This window comes from Cupressus sempervirens, chromosome 10 (genome assembly GCF_028749045.1).
Source record: "Cupressus sempervirens isolate cs-2001-9-10 chromosome 10, ASM2874904v1, whole genome shotgun sequence".
In the NCBI taxonomy this organism is placed as follows: Eukaryota; Viridiplantae; Streptophyta; class Pinopsida; order Cupressales; family Cupressaceae; genus Cupressus; species Cupressus sempervirens.
Window position 1 is genome coordinate 227983948 of NC_143127.1, and position 19155 is coordinate 228003102.

Consider the following 19155-nt stretch of genomic DNA (forward strand, 5'->3'; position numbering starts at 1 on the left):
TGCCTTAGCCTCTTGATCCACCTGATCTACCCACTCCACATCTTCATCACTAAAGATAGGATCATCCACCTCTATGTTCCACTCTGCATGAGGATCAACATTCTCTAATACAATCGGAGTTGTATCAGTGCCAAGGATCTGTCTATGGCGAAGGTGAAGGTTGTAGTGAACAAAGACAAGATCATTTAATTTTTGCACTGCCAACCTATTGCACTTCTTTGAGTGTATGTGCTCAAAAAGACTCCAATTATGTTCGCATCTTGATGCACTAGATGGTTGGCTCAAGATGTGAATCGCAATCCTTTGTAAATTTGGCACCTTTGTGCCAAACATCTCCCACCATGCATCTGAAACAAGAAATTTTTGAATCATATCAATAACTTTAAGTTTATCAAATTAAGATGGTAATAAAATTACTATTAGAAATTAGAATCAAAGATTTTTAGTGTTTACCAGGTATCAATGCTGTCCTATTTCTTTTGCACAACTCTCGTGCAAATAAGTCCCCTTGAGCTTTCTTAAATAGCTCAATCTCACAGACTATACTTGTGCTAACTACTGAATTAGGTGAAATTCTCTCTATAAAATCATAGAGGCTACTCCACACCTCATCATCAGCCTTGAAATGTGGGCTGAACTGGTATGTTGGATTAAGGAAGTAGGCTGCTGCATGTATAGGCCTGTGAAGTAGATTGTGCCATCGTCTATCAATGACATCCCATATAGGCCCATACCTATCTCGATTCCCTGCAAAAAAAGTGCAAATGGCCTCCTTCACCCTATCCATGCCCTCATAAATGTAGCCCATTGAGGGCTTCTCTCCATCAGCTGTTTGTAGGAGAACAATAAGCAGCTTTACAAACTGCAATCATTATGAAAGTTGGAAAAGAAATAATTAGCTTTAAGTTTTTTCTTTAAAAAATGAACAATAATTTATAACATAATTTCATAAACAAAATAAAGTTGAAATGAGGACAAAAAGGAAAATTACCTTCACAATATCAGCAATAGGTGTCCAAAAAGAGGGCTCATCAAAAATATGACCATCTGCAGCAATCTCTGCAGTGGTCTTTGCATATGAGGATGCAAGCCACTCCTCACTAACAAACATACGTCTCAAACCTCCCTTTGAATCAAGCAAGGATTTCAATGTGAGGAAGTTGGTTGCAAATCTAGTGACCCCTGGACGAGACAACTCCCTTTGCTCATTGTGTTTCCTCATGAGGTTGAGGACCCATGTATGATTATATATGAATTTGCATACACTCCTTCCTCGCTCTATAACTATTTTGATCCAAGGGAGTTTACCAAGATCCTCTAACATGAGGTCAATGCAATGAGCGGCGCAAGGGGTCCAAAATAGGTGAGGGTGTCTCTCCATAAGAAGCTTTCCTGCAGCAGCATAATTTTCTGCATTATCAGTAACTATTTGCACCACATTCTCCTCACCTACATCCTTTATCACTTCATCCATTATCCCAGAAAGATATTCAACATTCGTTGTTTTTCCCGAGGCATCAATGGATTTCAAAAAAATCGTGGCACCTAAAGAAAAAGAAACAAATTAGTATAATGATTAATGATGAATCAAAATTTATAAATTCAAAATTTATAAACTTAATCACTTAAGTACAAGTTCTACTTCTAAATTTTTAATGTCTAAGACTCTAAGTACAATTACAGTTTACCAGATGAAGAAACAAGAAAGTTGAGGAGTGTTCTACTCCTTCTATCAATCCAACCATCAGTCATGATGGTGCAACCTTTTTTCTTCCACACCTCACGCTGCTCCGTGATTTCAACTTGTACATCAGCCACCCTTTGGTTCAAAATAGGGCCTCCTAGCTCTTCAGCACTAGGGGCTTTGAACCCCGGACCACAAACAACAATAGCATCAATTCCAATTTGCCAATAAGGGGACCTAAAACAAACAGAATAAAATTTCAAGTTAAACAAATTAGTATATTATAAATAAATTTGAAAACAAAATACAAATTAAAATAAACATATTATTGAAAGTTGAAAGTTGAAAGCTGAAACTTGTAACTTTGGAAGCAAGAGAAGACTTAAATTTAAATTTACATAAATAATTACCTTGCTGCATTGAATGAAATGTTGTTGTAGATGAAGAAGTCCCCAAGTGCCAATTTTGCATAATCATGTTTATCCTTGTTCCAACCCATGCCCTCAAGCGATGGCTATGAACCTGGAGTCGTGAGTGGAGCAAACATAGAATCAAGTGTTGATTTTTGCTTACGAATGTGAGGCCCAATGCTCACACTCGTAGAAGCAGTGGTATCCATAGGTGGAGCAGTGGATAATGGAGAGCGAAAATTAGAAGACCACTGTTGGGCTTCGGCTAGTTGTGCCATTTCTTCATGTTGCTTTTTTTTCAATTCTTTTTGCTCCATTTTTTCCTCTAGAAGAGTTTGGATGTCTCACATAACATCTTGGAGTACATCTTTGCAATTTTTAGCATCACATCTAGGTATATGTGCTAGGTGATACTTCAATCTATTTATTCCTCCCCCATTATATACCACACCACAATGCCAACATGTAACAACTCCCTTTTTGTGCCCCGGGATGGCATGTTTCCAAGCCCTATCCCTTGCTATTGCACTTGGGTTTACATTAGGGTTAAATGGAGGCCTATTTCCACTTCCCTCACCTTGTTGTTGAGACATTATATCAAATTTTAATAAGTTACTGTTTGCTATCAGCCTACTGCAATATGAATGTAAACAAAATTAGAAGTAAAAAAAAAGTAGACTAGTAGTAGAGAGTAGAGACCAAACAAATTTAAACAAAATGAGAAGTGAAAATACTTAAAAAATATGAATGTAAAAGTTTAAAACATAGTATAAAACAACACAAAGAAATGCAACAACAACTTGTAGCTTACCTCTTCAAATTTGCACAAACAATGGAAATGCAAGTTTGTAGAAACCTCCTCCAAATGCTCCCTCAAGCTCCTCTCAATGCTTTAATGCAAGCTAGAAAGATGCACAAACCATTAGCAATCAATACGGGAGACCAAACCGATTTGTTGATTTCTCTCTCAAAACCCCAATATTCTTCTCTAACTCTTTCCTCTCTCTTGTGAGCACATGAAAATGGTGGAATGACCTTTTTAGGTCAATAACATGTTATACAAACCAAAAAAATCCAATTAAACAAAGCATTTTATGTTTTTTTTTGCCTTTTTACTTGTTACCCGTTGGTGAGAGTCTTGGCATCGGGACTTACCGAGTCAGGTGAGTCCATGGACTTGTCGAGTCAGGCAGGATTCAGACAGGACTCGACAGAGTCCGAGTCAAGAGGTAGTCTGCCTCGAAAAGGTGGACTCTGCCTCTGACTCGCCGAGTTCGAGGCTAACTCGGTGAGTCCCGTTACACTGGTTTATACAAATTAAAATTGCATAGCTCAGCTTGTGATAAATACCTTGTAAAATCTAGAGAACTGGTGTAAGATAGCTGTAAAATTCTTTGTAAATGCTGTGAACAAGTTTCTCAATCACCTTTCACTCTGCTCACTCTTTTCTTGAATTCGAAATGATGAATAATGAGTGAAATCGATCATATATCATTCAAAACCCTTGCATTTAATGCTTAGTGCTTGTACATCTATAAACTTGGCATCAACTCAATTTCAAAATCACTCAACATCCATTAATATTACCATCATCGGTAGCCACTACTGAATCGACATCAACTAGATAGCTTGCAGCTCAACATCAACTAGCATTCCACTCAACATCCATTGAAAACATTTCATGCTTGGCAAAAACATGAAAAACTTAAAGATTTAATCTTTACTTTTCAACAACATCTTGCATCATCATTCATGCTAATGTAGTCTTTTTAGTACTAACTTCTTTTGGAATTGATGTATGATATAACACTTTAGATATCAGTACCACATACCTCTTGGTTGCCTAGTTTGATGAGGTGTGATCACTTGACCCATTGGGTGAAGTGGTCTCTTCTCCATTTGATGTGTTGCAATCATCTTTCTTTTTCCATGTCTTGTTCATCTCATAGTTGATGTGTTCAACATCTACCTTACTTTTTCCTTTATCAAATTCACAACTTGGTGCCTTTGAACTAATTGGACAATACTTGTTTATGTGACTAATCTTCAAATAACTAAAGCATGTGGTTTGACTCAACCACTTTTTGTAGTTACCACTGAAGTGTGTTCTAATACAATTCTCAGGAACATGTCCATATTCTTGACAATAATGATAGCTACATCTTGTGTTATAGTCCCAATAATAGGAGTTTCCATTGTTCCTTACCTTTGCTTGCTTGTTTGATGACAAAATAGATTTGGATTTGCATTCAAAAGCTCTATGTCTATACTTTTGATAGTTATAGCACTAACCTTCAAATCTTTGTTTATGCATGGTCTTGGTTCTGCATTCATGTGCTTGATGACCTTGCTTGTTGCACTTGTGATAGTGAACCATGCTTTTGGGCTTAGCATTCTGATATGTATTCTTGCTTCTACACAAATTAGTAATATGTCCTTTCTTACCCTAGTTATGACAAGTAGGTTTGGAGTTCTTAACTTTGTTGTTGCTTTCTTCAACACTTTTAGATGACTCTCCTTCTTTAGTGCCTGCGTATCTCAGTCCAGATGTATCATTGTTAGATCTAGGGGATCTCAATAGTTGCTCAAAGTATTTGATAGCTTCATTTGGTTTGTTTAAACTTTCAAAAAATTTCTTTTCTCTTTAGGTCATTCTGCAATAGTTCATTCTGCAACTTCAATGTAGTTATCTCGGTTTCCTTGACATTTAGTTCATAGTTGGCATTCATCATTAAACTTAGAGTATCCAATTGCATGTTGGAAATCTTGGTTAGCTCTATTGATTTTTCTTCTGGTCTATTGGCTAAGACTCTTTTGTCTTCTTCAATCATGGCTTTGTCTTCAATGGCTTTCTTCTTTTGTTCAACCATCTCACATACCAATATGGCTTGTGATTCTTGCTCGAACTTAAGATTTCTAATTTCCTCAGCTTGGATTTTATTCTTTTTCATTAGATCTACAACTATTGCATCAAATTCATTTGAGTCTCCATCTAAAAATAGCTTAATGGTGTCAATCTCTTTGTATTGTGTGTCATTCTTGTAGACACCTAAATTTGATTACACTATTTTAGTAATCCTATTTAGTTATCTAAAAAGGGCATTATTAATTAAATTTCTATTTAATTAATCCTTTGTCATCCCCTAGTTGATTAATTTAATTAATCATCTATAGTCCTAATTGATAAATCAAATAATCTATTATTTATCAATTAAATCCTATTCTTCTATCTAATTCCAAAAATCCTCATTTATTAAATAAATCTATTTGATAAATGAAATCCTCAAATTCAAAACCCCTAACCTATCTCTAATCCTCCATTTAGCCTAATCCACCCCATCCACCCATACTAACCAAGCTTAGCCACTAACTCACCCACCCTCATTAATGCCATCCACTTGCACATCTCTAACATCCCTAATCTAATCCTAAACCCAAGCCTAATCCACCCCCTAATGTTGTCACATTCCTTAAACAAGTTTAAGACTTTCCTAATCCAAACCAAAGTCTCCCCTCAAAAAAACCCAACCACTAAGTCATGAGTGCTCTTAAAAAACATAAAGACTCTTACAAGCCCACTCATGACTCTTACACCCATCTTCCACACTCTTCCCTCTTCCACACTCATTCCTCTTACATCCCTCTTACATACTCAACCGCACTCATCATGACTTTAACCAACCCTTTACCCTACCCTCTCACACTCATCCTCGTGACAAGTGTCACCTTCCCATTGGTGCTAAACAAGCACAATCCATGTGCTCTCCTTTGAGTGCATCCTAGCCCTCCTTAAGCCTTCATCCATCCTTGCATCTAAGCCCTCCATCCCTCTACCCCTTAGCCTATAAATTGAATCCCATCCCAAGCCATTTCATCAACAATCTTTGAGCTAAAGTTACCATGCTATTTTGAGAACCAAAGCCAACAATATTACCCTTATAATGCCAAATTGAGAGCTCACAAAGCTACCAATTTGCCATTACCCATCTCCATTGAAGCAACTTTTGAGCATCTTGAGCATACATCCACAGCAAAAGGACACATCTACAGAATCAAGAAAGCATGGATTGTTTTCTCTTGTGAGTGTGTTGTGAGGGTGTTTTGCTTATTTTTGCAGGTTAAAGAACGCACTTAGGAAGAAGAAATACCATCTAAAAAAAAAAATTCGCATTTTTAAGCTTTTTTGGCGCAGTTTTGGCATCTGCAACCTGTTCTGTCTGTGAAAATCGACGTCTACGAAAATCCGCGTCTGCGCAAATTGACATTTGTGAAAATCCGCGTCTGCGCAAATCGACATCTGGGAAAATCTGCGTCTGCAAAAATTGAAGTTTGCGAAAATCCGCGTCTGCGAAAATCGACATCTGCGAAAATCCGCGTTTGCGAAAATCGTCGTCTGCGAAAATTCGCATCTGCACAAATCGGCGTCTCTGCTTGTCAGCTGTGTTCTGTGCTGCAAATCTGTTTTGTCCTCTTCGTATTTTGACAGATTGTCTTCTCTGCTTGCTTATGTTCCATTTCTGCTTTATTATTTCTGCACTTTGTAGCTTAAAAAAAAAAAAAAAAAAAAAAAAAAATGAGTATAAATCAAAATTTGACTTTTAGTGGTTCCGTAGGATTTAGACCATTTTAAGCATTTTTACGTGTAGAAAAAACAACAAAAAAAGTTAAAATTTTTTTTCCCATAGTTAAGCTCTCATTTTTGAAGATTTTGGCTAACTAACTAAATTTCTTTTTTTTTGTCTCATTGCAGGTTGGAGCACATATGGAACCACTAACCATGTTTCTTGCAGGTTTTCATGTTGCTAAAAAATGAACTTGAATGTTTAACCATTTGTCTTTGAATTCATGTTGCTAAAAGAAAAAATGAACTTGAATGGTTAAACACATTTTTCATTGAATGAATGTTGCTCAAAAACACACTCTTGAATGTCATGGATTAAAATCAACTTTCTTTGGAATGCATGCTTAAAACAAAAAAATCCAATCTTGAATGCCAAGGATCAATTAACCATTACAAATCTCTTTTTCACATGCAATCTAGGTAAAGTTTGATTTTTGGACATTTAAAAAACTTTGTTAAGTTAAAATACAAATTTACAAAAATCAATTTGAGTAGTTCCTTGGACTCACCTCTTTTCTAATCACCCATCAAATATTAACCATTGGTTGCAATCTCAGCGCCATTTATGGGGATGGGTCTACTTGAAAAAGGTCTTTGAACATTTGCTTTAACTTTATCAAAATTCTTAAATGGCCAAAACTCTAGATTAAATCGATCACACTTCAAGTTTGGGCACTAAAATTGAACAACAACTGACGTGGAGAGCCTCTGGGCGCGCACTTGAAATCGAATCTCACACACTTTTGTTTTGGGCTTAAAACAAACTCACACTCAATCTTGAATGCCTTAAAGAAAATTAATCGATACTTGACGTGGAGGGCCTCCGGGCGCACGAGTTTGCTTTTGTTGACCCTAACTCTTCTTATTGTTTGCATTCTTCGATCGATTTACTTTTGTTGGCGCTTCAAGTTGGAATTGAACATTGTCTCTTAAACATGAGTGCTTGCAAAGTCTAGATTAGCACACATAAGAGTCAGTTGGTAAAAGAACAAGCGTGTTTTTTAGCCCAAGGTCATCCGAGTCTTCTCTCCCCTTGTCGTCTTTCGAGGCCATCTTGGGTGCATAAGATTAGGATTCAAAACCTTGTTTCTTTTTAGGAGGCCTGCTTGGGGATTTCATCACCCCTTGGACGACCTCAACTCCAGTGCTCCGGTGGAGTATAAGAATTGGGAGGTGAATCGAAAGACACCTCTCTTGGGATCAAGATTTTGTCATTCGGGCTAAGCCTCAAGGAACTTTATACCCTTGAGAAGTGAAAGAGGAGAAGTGGGTTACCGCTCCTCTCGGCTGTGTGACATCCTTTTGGTCTCATCTACGGATTTGGGCCTCACGTACCTTGCGTATATCGAGGACTCCCTAGCTAAACCAATTGTCAGCCTTGCAGAAAACCATCTAGGATGTTAATGTGTTTGGAGTGACTGATCGAAACATTTGTAGAACATACACACTCCTTGGCACAAGTATCACATTCTGAGAGCCACAAACTTCTATCTGGGTGTTCCTATCTATTGCTTGTTTTTATTTTACTTGTTGAATGAATGTTTGCCAAACTTGGTCAATCCTAGCTTAGGGCACACTCAGCATAGTCACTGCCTATTTTGGAAGTTGAACAAGTTGAAGCAAAACAACTGAGTTTTTTCCCAAAGCCAAGCAAATTCAGGAATTTATGTCGGAACAACCCAAACCCAAATAGAAGTTTCACAAGGTCAAACTCAAGCCATCTCTAGCATACCAAGAACTTTCAGCCAAGAGAAAATAAATAACACCAAGCCCACAAATTTCCAAACTCCACAAAGCAGAGGACAAAGTTACCGACGAAGCACTTCAAGAGGCCTGGTTAGAGCGCACCATCAAATTTAGCCAACATCCAGGAGTTAATCCTGCTTATGCCTTACCAACTAGGCATGATTTCTATGATTAGACACCCTTGTTTCTCCACATCTTCTTGGATAAGCTTCACTCTAGAGTCATCTTTGTAGAAAAGCCAGCTATCTTAGCTTATCCCCTTAAGCATTATTAGCTCATCCATCTCATTTAGAATCATACCATCTAGCTAGTAATCGAAAATCTGCACATCTAAGCTTTCAAAATTGTTGTCACCTTGCTAAAAGTTTTCCATTCCTAAAATCTTCCAAATCCACCAATCTCACCAAGGTTATCCCTTTGACAGAGCTTTGTCTAAGGTAATCTAGCTTTGTCACTTGTTATCCCTCATCACCTTGAGCTAAAGGTTGGGATTCGCAAGTGGTCAATCTCGTGTTCTTCCTAAAGGATCATCAGTCTATCCTTAAGTTGACACAATCACCACCAAGCTTGCACATAAGAAAGTAGACCTTTTGTGCTTTGACAACATATCTTTGAAGTTAGAATCCCCAACCCGATCCTCCTTAGGTTTTGTCATATAGCTTTGCCTCAAGCTAGGAAATCATTTGCATAGAAAAGCCTTCCCCCTTTTGCATCCATCAGCATTATTGCATCTCATCCCTAGGAGCATTTTTCATGCCACTCGTCACTCGCTTAGCCAAGAAGAAAGAAACAATGGAGCCCTATCATTTGGATCGAACAGCCTCACCCCCCTTGAGCACTTAGCCATCCTTCAGCCCAGAGCAAGCTATTCCATCACCTACTGACATTGAAGCTCTCATGAACCAACTAGGAAATGCAGTATTGGTAAACGCCATTATAGACAAGAACAAAGAGACAATCATGGCTAATTTTCGAAGGGACAATGTAGGAACCTTTGACTTTGGAAGACCCCCTCCATTATCAGATCCATCTCACCCATTGTTTGGGCAGCTACCACCACCCATAGGCTCTTATGATCCAAATTATCCTCAATATATTCCAAAAGAAGAGCCTCCAGCCAATCCATATGACCCAACAGACCCAAACATACCATCATCCACCCAAGTTGAAATCTCCATGCCGCAAGCCAACCCAGCCACCACCACTCCATCCTTGGTTCATACCTCTCCACTCCAAACCCCCTTTACCCAAAACATCTCACCGTTCACCCCCTTCACTATTGCTGCTGCTCCCACACCTAGCCTTCCAAATCCACCCATCTCCCAAATTAGTGCTAGCATCTTTGGCCAACCTCAGCAATATACAACAGGGATGCCACCCATGGGGCCAAGTAATCAACCTTTCATCGCCCCCAGCTTGTTCACCACAGCCCAAAGCACAATCCCATCATTTCCATTAGGTCTCAGGAGCTTAATACCACCAGCCACAAATCCACAAGCTACTACCTTCACTCCACAAAGCTATCAAAACCCACAAGCTACTGCCAATCTTCTACCAAGCTCCCAAGTGACCCCAGCTCCCACCACCACTCTACCAAGCTTCCAAATCCAACCACAAAGCTATCAAACCCCATCAGTTCCATTCCCAAGCTTTCAATTCCCACCACCTCCACCACCAACTAATCCATTACCTCCAATTACCAACTACTTTTCAATGCCACTTCTAGGAGGTAATCCACCACCCTAGCCAACCACCAATTATTTGCAGATGCCATCCCAAATGGGGGCACAACCCACATATATTGGTCAAACCCCAAAAGCCCTCTGATCCTTTCCCCAAGCCTCACAACCATCTTATACCTTACCTCCACAAAGCAATCCATTTACCCCACAGCCAGCTTATGTTCCTCAATCCCAACCTCAAATCCCATATCAATAGCAAGCCTCGCAGCACATGCAGCAATATGCGCCACCTCCCCCTCAACAACCTGTCATCCACCATGCAGCTGCCCAAACAATGTACAATCCCTATCAGCAAATCCCTCATAACCATCCATATTCAATGGCCCCATCCATCACATACCTACCTCAAGGAACTCCTACATTGGGGGCACCCCAACCATCACCTATCAATTCAGAGTGGGAGCAAATGAAGACAGCTCTGAAAGCCATCCAAGAAGGGAATGATCCAAAGACATTCAAGTTTGAGAATGTGTGTCTTTACCCATTTGACAGAGCCATTACCACGACACCATTTCCCAAACACTTTGAGGTACCTAAATTTGACAAATTCAGAGGAAAAGGAGACCCTATCACACATATCAAAGAATTTTACATGCATTGCTAGGACGTGGCATACAATGATGTCTTCCTCTTGCGCCTTTTTCCCAAAAGCTTGGCTGGACCAGCTCTTGAATGGTTTTATAGAATCCCCTATGGCACAATTAAAAACTTTGCTGAATTATCTGAGGCATTTGTAGCCCAATATGCCCATCTTGTTGAAACAGAGCTATCAATAGTTGATCTTGTCCACACCAAGCAAAAAGGTGGAGAAAGCCTTGCCGAATACCTGCAAAGATGGCAAACCCTTACCACCCGCATATCCTGCACCTTGCCAGAACGCCATGTGGTGAAAATGTTTATTGATAATGCACATCCCAGCTTGGCTCACCACATGACCATGAACTGTTTGCAGACCTATAAGGATATCAAAGAGAAAGGAATGATCCTTGAGCAAGGGCTCATCAAAGATGGTGTGGTAAAGATTTACAAAGAGGCCAACCAAAATCAATCACATTCCAATGACAAGTCTAGGTATTGGAACAAAAACAAGCATGTTGCAACAGATGGGGTTACTGACACCAAACATGTGAATATCATTGGTCCTTCTCAAAACCAGTCTAACCCACCATATCAAACAAAAAACCAACAAGCTACCAATTACCAACAATGAAATAACCAAAGCTATCAAAACCACAATACAAGACCCAACTTTCAAGGGTCTAACAATCAAGCTAATGCCATCAATGTAGCTGCAGGGCAAAAGCCCAGATTCCAACTTGCACCTAGAAACTATACACCCCTTGGTGAGCCATTGGATGTTATTTTTGAGAAATTGGCTAAGGAAAACCTCATCAAATTTCCTCCTACCCAGCAAATTGATCCAAGCCAATCCAAAGCTGCATGGTACAAGGACAATGAGTATTGCAAGTTCCATAGGGTAAACGGTCACACCACCCTCAGATGCATGAAACTGAAAGACTATGTGCAAGACCTCATTGATCAGAAGGAAATCACTGTTGGTGCCCAAACCTCTCCCAATGCAAGCTTACAGATTTATCAAAATGCTTTTCCTCCACACAACAACCAAAATCCTGGAAAAGCACCTATCCAAAACAACACCAACAACCGCCAGCCAAACCAACAGCATGGGAAGAACAATGACCACACTTCATCCTATATAGACTATGGTAGCCTTATAGGTTGTATATCTGAGAAAGAGCCTTCTGTCAATGTTATCAATATCTGAGGACCAGACAATGAGTGTGCGGTCACCACTCGAAGAGCGCGATTTAACATCGCAGGCCCACCACTTTCATCAACACCATCAGCTCCATCAAAAAGCTGGTACAATATCTTGGAACACCTTGGGAACATGCCAGCCCAAATATCCATTTTAGACCTTCTCCGCACTAGTCCTGTGTACAAAGACATCCTTGACAGTGCTCTCATAGAATCCCGTGTCCCTTCTGATATCAATGCTACTGATTTTTGTAATCTTGTTGGACACCTTTCATCCTCATGTGCCCTATCTTTCAAACCCATCGACATACCCGTGGTTGAGCCAGATCACACCCTTCCGCTTCGCATAGCCATCATGGTATCCAATTTTGCCATGAAAAGAGTAATGATAGATAATGGATCAGCCTTGAACATTTGCACCCTAAAATTTATAAAACAAGCCGGGTATACTGAGGCAGATATGATCAGTGAGGTTATCACCATCAAAGCTTATGACAACTTGGAAAGGACCACAGAAGGGACTATTTTGCTACCAATCAAGGTTGGGCCAGTCATTCAAGAGACAGTTTGCCATGTTGTTGATCTAAACCTACCATTTAACATCCTCCTCGGTCGCCCATGGATTCATGCTATGAAGGCCATTCCATCCACCTACCATCAGTGCATCAAATTTTTGCATCAAGGCACTGAGGTAACCATCCATGCCAATCTAGAACCCTTTGCTTACTGTAATGCAGTTGAAGCTTCATATACAAACCATTGCCCTAGAATAGACATCGGCACAACCATCGCCAGCTCATCCCACACTTGTAATGACGCAGAAACAATCCTTGCCTCCACCCTATCTACTGTAAAGATAAACAACAAAGGATGTGGAGAATATAGTCTATTAGATGCATTTGCTGTCGGAGCAATCCCACTTGATCCACATACCCATGGACGGCCAACATATCACAAAGCTAAGGAGATTCCACCTCCTCGATACAAACAGTTTGGCCCAACCACCTTTGTGTCCTCAAAAACCCCTCTTCATGAGGAGCTCACTCCAAATATCAACAATTAGCTACATAAGGATGCACCTCCAAGAAATCAAGCACGCCTTGATCACTTCAGCCAGAATTATCCCCAACAACATAAGCTCGTCACTGAAAAATGGAACTATCAAGGAGGTGGACTAGGACCAGAAGAAAGGGGCATGCAATGTCCCATCGAAGCACATGATTGGGAAATAAAGTCAGGTCTTGGCTTTGGCATACCCACAACTGGGGGCACCAACGAGAATGGTCATGCTTTTTCAAACATCCACCGCGACCTTGTCAAAATCGAAGACATTCCTGAGAAAGTTGAAAAGAGAGCCTACGACGATATCCCAGACCAAATCTTCCTAGGAGACTCTGTTCTCTGAGAACTATCCATCCATCTCATTGACCTACCACTTGCTCATCCACAACTCATAGATTGGGACCAACCAAGTGTCATACATATTGATGAGTTCGCATCAGAGGAAGCGCTTCTAAGATTCATGGGAGCTGAAACTCCTCATAAGAAGACAAAGCCAGATTCTGCCTACATCTACAAGCTAGATCCCAAGGGGTATTTTGGAGAAAATCCCCAACCTAGTTTCGATACACCCAAAACTGGAACTAAGGTAAATCTGGGACTAGCTAAGGCAGCGAAGAGAACCCCTCAGCAAGAAAATCTAGAGCCACAAGAAGAACATGAGGATTTAGTATTGCCTCCTCAAGATAATCGACCAGAGGTGTCTTCTATTCTAATAGAGGATACTAGAGAAGTCAACATTGGTTCTTCAGAGATCCCTAGAATTGTTCACATTGCTGCATCCCTATCACAAGACCAAGCTGACCTCCTCTTTGAGGTTTTATGAGAGAACATTGGCCGATTTGCATGGTCATATCAGGACATGCCAGGACTTGATCCAAAGCTTGTAGTTCATCATCTTGTAGTCGATCCAAAGATCAAGCCCGTCAGAAAAAAGCTTAAGAAAATGCACCCCAAGGTGGCATTACTAGTCAAAGCTGAACTAGAAAGAATGTTAGCTGCTAAGGTTATCCGACCTATCGACTACTCTGAATGGATCTCCAACATGGTCCCTGTCACTAAGCCTTCTGGTGACATCAGAATCTGTACTGATTTTAGAGATCTTAACAAAGCTTGTCCAAAGGATGATTTTCCCTTGCCCAACATAGATATGATTGTAGATCTTACAGCTGGACATGAAATCCTATCCCTTATGGATGGATTTTCTAGGTATAATCAGATCAAGATTGCAGAAGAGGATCAACATAAGACAGCATTCACTACCCCCTGGGGAACCTTTTGCTACACCATGATGCCTTTTGGTCTAAAGAATGCTGGGGCTACCTATCAAAGAGCTATGACAACCATTTTCCATGATCTTATCCATAGCATTTTGGAAGATTATGTGGACGATATCCTGGTCAAATCTCACACCTTCATGGATCATCTTGCTGACCTGGAAAAAGTCTTTGATAGGTTGGCCCAATATTATCTCATGCTAAATCCCAAGAAGTGTGTCTTTGGGGTCACATCTGGCAAGCTTCTAAGCTTCATAGTTTCTAAACGGGGTATAGAGATCGACCCCAAAAAGGTCAAGGCTATCTTAGACATGCCTCCTCCCCAGACACTGCGACAGCTTCGCTCTCTTCAGGGAAAACTTCAATCTATCCGGCGCTTCATCTCCCAACTTGCAGATAAGTGTACACCATTTTCACACTTGCTAAAGAAGAATGAGAACTTCAAGTGGGATCTTTTATGTCAGCGCAGCTTTGATCAGCTCAAGCAGTATCTCACCAATCCCCCTATCTTGGTTCCACCAGTTCCTGGTCGTCCCTTGATCTTGTATATATCAGCAACACCTACTGCTCTAGGGGCACTTCTAGAACAACATGATGATTATAGCAGAGAGAGAGCCATCTACTATATTAGTAGAACCCTAGTTGGTTATGAACTCAATTACACTCCTATGGAAAAAGCTTGTTTGGCAGTTGTTTTCTCAACTCAAAAGCTTCGTCACTACATGCTAAGTCATACCATCCAACTAGTCTCCAAGATTGACCCTCTCAAGTATATGCTCTCCAGAACAGCACTTACAGGCCGTTTGGCCAAATGGGTTATGCTACTGAGTTTGACATCCAGTATGTGGACAGAAAGGCAATCAAAGGGCAAGCTATAGCAGATCACCTAGCTGATGCACCTCTAGTAGATGCATATCCTTTGCTCATAGAATTTCTAGATGAGCATATCTGCCTAATTGAAGAATAGCCCCCATGGAAGCTTTATTTTGATGGCTCATACACCTCTCATGGATCAGGGGCAGAAATATTATTAGTTACACCTCAAGGAGATTACATTCCAAAAGCCTTCAAGCTACAATTCCCTAGCACCAACAATATAGCAGAATATGAAGCTCTTGTAGCAGGATTAAAGATAGCTGTAGAATGGAATATCACTGAGTTACAAGTCTTTGGTGATTCCCAACTCATTATCAAACAAGTCTTAAATGAATATCAAACCTAAGATGAAAAGCTATTACCCTACAAAGAGCTAGTTGATCAGCTGACCCAACATTTTACAAAGCTTCAGTTTACACAAGTGCCTCGAATGTAGAACAAGGTAGCCGATGCCATGGCCACTATCGGCTCGCTCTTGGAAATTCCCCAAGAAGCTACGCAGTATCAGTTTTTAGTTGAGCAGCTCCTCACACCTGCCTATGCGAATGAGGATTCAAACCGTGTTTGTACCTTGGTTGGTCCCCAATCCCCTTGGTACCATGAAATTCACGCTTACCTTAACGATGGTATCATATCCCCTCACCTCACATGTACCCAACACCAGAACCTCATCCGAAAATCATCCCGCTATGTTATCATAGCCAATACCCTATATCGTCGGGGTTATCACAATACTCTCTCTCGATGTTTAGATGAAAATGAGGCCGCGATGGCATTAAAAGAAGTACATTCCGGACTTTGCGGTGCCCACACGAGTGGTATTGTCCTAGCATGAAAAATCCTTAGAGCAGGCTACTATTGGCCTACCATTGAAGAAGACTCTTGTGACTTTGTCAGAAAGTGTCTCCCATGTCAGCAGCATGCAAATCTTGTGCACACTCCAGCACAGGATCTACAACCTATTGCACCACCTTGGCCTTTCGCTTGTTGGGGCCTTGATCTAGTTGGAACTATCACCCCTCTCTCATCTGATGGACATAAATGGATAATAACAGCTACAGACTATTTCACTAAGTGGGTGGAAGCAGTCCCCCTAGTCTCAGCTACAGGAGTTCAAGTCTCCAAGTTCATCTTGTACCACATTGTTTTCCGCTTCGGCATCCCATCCACCATCTTCAATGACCACGGAGGTAACTTTGAAAATCTCAACATGGAAGAATTATGCACTTCCCTCTGCATCCATCACCACTTTTCTAGCCCATATTTCCCACAAGGTAACGGCCAGGCAGAGGCAACTAATAAAACCCTCCTCAAAATCCTAAAGAAAGTTGTCAATGATTCCGGCCGTGATTGGCACCTTCAAATAAATCCAGCTCGATGGGCCTATCGAACTTCCTTCCATACATCCACGGGCACAACTCCATACTCCCTAGTCGATGGTGCCGAAGCGGTATTACCTATAGAAGTTGAACTTCCCTCACTACGCATATCTTTGCGAGGGCAAATCTCAGATGAAGAATACAGAGTAGCTCGACTCACCCAGCTAGATCTCTTAGACGAGAAGAGACAAAAAGCCTATGACCATCTCAAGTCTATCAAACTCGTCTCAAAAGGAATTTCAACAAGAAGGTGCTCCCATGACACTTTCAGCCAGGTGACATGGTCCTCAAAGAAAATATGAAAGTCCAAGCAGATCGAGAAAAGAAAGGCAAGTTTGAACCTACATGGCTTGGTCCCTATGTGGTTACTGCCTCCTTTGGCTCCGAAGCCTATCAATTATCTACACCAGAAGGAGAACTCTTGAATGATCCCACTAACATCATTCATCTCAAGAAGTTCTATGCTTGAAGATCCTTGGTATACCCAGCTTTTGAAAAAATACCAAAAAAAAAATAGTAAAGAGAAATAAGCGTCCAATGGTGAAAACTTGGCAATTCAAGTGCCTTGGATAGGTACCTTGGTGAAAACCTGGTAATTCAGGCACCTTGTGTGCTAAAGACTAATCCATTATCTATCACTATCCTATCCCTCATCCATTCATCCACCATCCCATAAAAAACCTGCTTGTTCCCTTGGTGTTCCAATCAAATATCTAAAATCTGATGGAGCTTGTCAATACCTCCTGCACAACTTGTAAATCTTGTACCAAAGCTTGTATTATACCTTGTAAATCTTGTACCATACCTTGTATATATTCGAATCTTGTCCAAAGCTTGTACTATATTCTATCTTGTAAATGATCTTGTATCCTAGCTTGTATCCTATCACATGCACACACAGAATCCCATTTTCCTTAAAATTTTCACAAACCATCTACCTATCCACCTATCAACTATTATAGACACCCCATCCTTCACAAACATTTCCATCTCACAAAAAACCAAAACATGAACAAACTTGTACATTTGTAACATATCTTGGTCTGTCAGCTTGTACATCCTCTTTAGCTTAGTATCATTGTATCTATCCGGCTTTCATGTTAGTTCATCCTTGGTCAACATCTTGCACACATCGCACACCTTGGTTAGATATTCCAATGCATCCTTTAGCTAGATCTCCTGTCACCAAAGTGTTATCCTTCTTAGTTCAGCTTGCCAAACGCATCACTCATCCCGATCCATCAGCTTAGGTGCTCTCCGATAGGTCCTTGCAGGATATAGCTTTCCTCATGTCTAATCTTGGTCCGTTAGTACCTCGTCCTACCCATCTCGTTGGCAAACAGTTCTCTTTTGGATTTTCACTTTCTTTTGATTTGGGATCTTCCCTTTTGGGTCTTGAAATATCTTTTCCAAGCAATCTCCTTGTTCCCTCCTCAAGGTTGCCATGATCTTCCATATCATGGTATGCTGCGAATGGGGAAATTAGAGCGTAAGGTCTTGATCAGGTCTTTTGCTTGTTTTCTTTTTCTGCTTGTGGTTTACCTAGTGTCGTTTCCACGCTGCTTCCTCTGGGATTCATGTGTGATACTGGGGCAATCCTTGTGTGTTTGTTTTGAGTCAGTTCGTTAGTCCTCTGGATGGTTGGTAAAAAGGCCTTGATGTTCTTGGTAACCCTGGCAATTAACCAATAGTCTTATAGCAAATCTAGTGCTCAACTACATGGTGGTACTTCTCTTTGAATTATCCCCCCACTCAAAAAGCTTCAATGGATTCCCTTCATCTCCATTATCCCCCATCCATATCCTACATCTGTCGCTCCTACCCCAGCTTATGCATCAGTATCTCTTTGAATCACTCCTCACGCTTAGCTTTAGGGATCCACAATCCTAGTCTTAGGGATCCACCAATCAAATCAATCCACCAAGCCTCATCTTTCGAGATCCACAATCCTAGTCCTAGGGATCTCCAAAACCCATCTTCTGCCAATCTGACTCTTTGAAATCTTGTTGCATCAGCTTTATCATTCTATCATCCATCTCCCTATCATGGATTCCTTTTATAGCGTTCCACTCCTCCATCTCCCCCCCCCCAATCCTGGAAAGTCTTAAGCTTGCTTTACTATTGTGCCTCTGATTTCCCTTTATCATTCTCCCGTAGTGAGAGTTTGAGCCAATTCAGCGCCTTTGCCAACCTGCGTCTCAGCTCATCTCAATTTCTTGTACTTTTCAAGAAGTCATCGACCCTTATTTCTCTCCCCGCCGCCTTCTTGAGGGGGCATCATCTAAGTCTAGTCTCTCCTCTTCTTATCCGAGACTGGGGCAACCTTGTTGCTAAAACATCTTCCTTGTGTCGTCTTCATTCAAACTTCTTTGAAATAGTGTTGTCTCAACACTATGTCAAAGAGGGGCAAAATGTAGACACCTAAATTTGATTACACTATTTTAGTAATCCTATTTAGTTATCTAAAAAGGGCATTATTAATTAAATTTCTATTTAATTAATCCTTTGTCATCCCCTCGTTGATTAATTTAATTAATCATCTATAGTCCTAATTGATAAATCAAATAATCTATTATTTATCA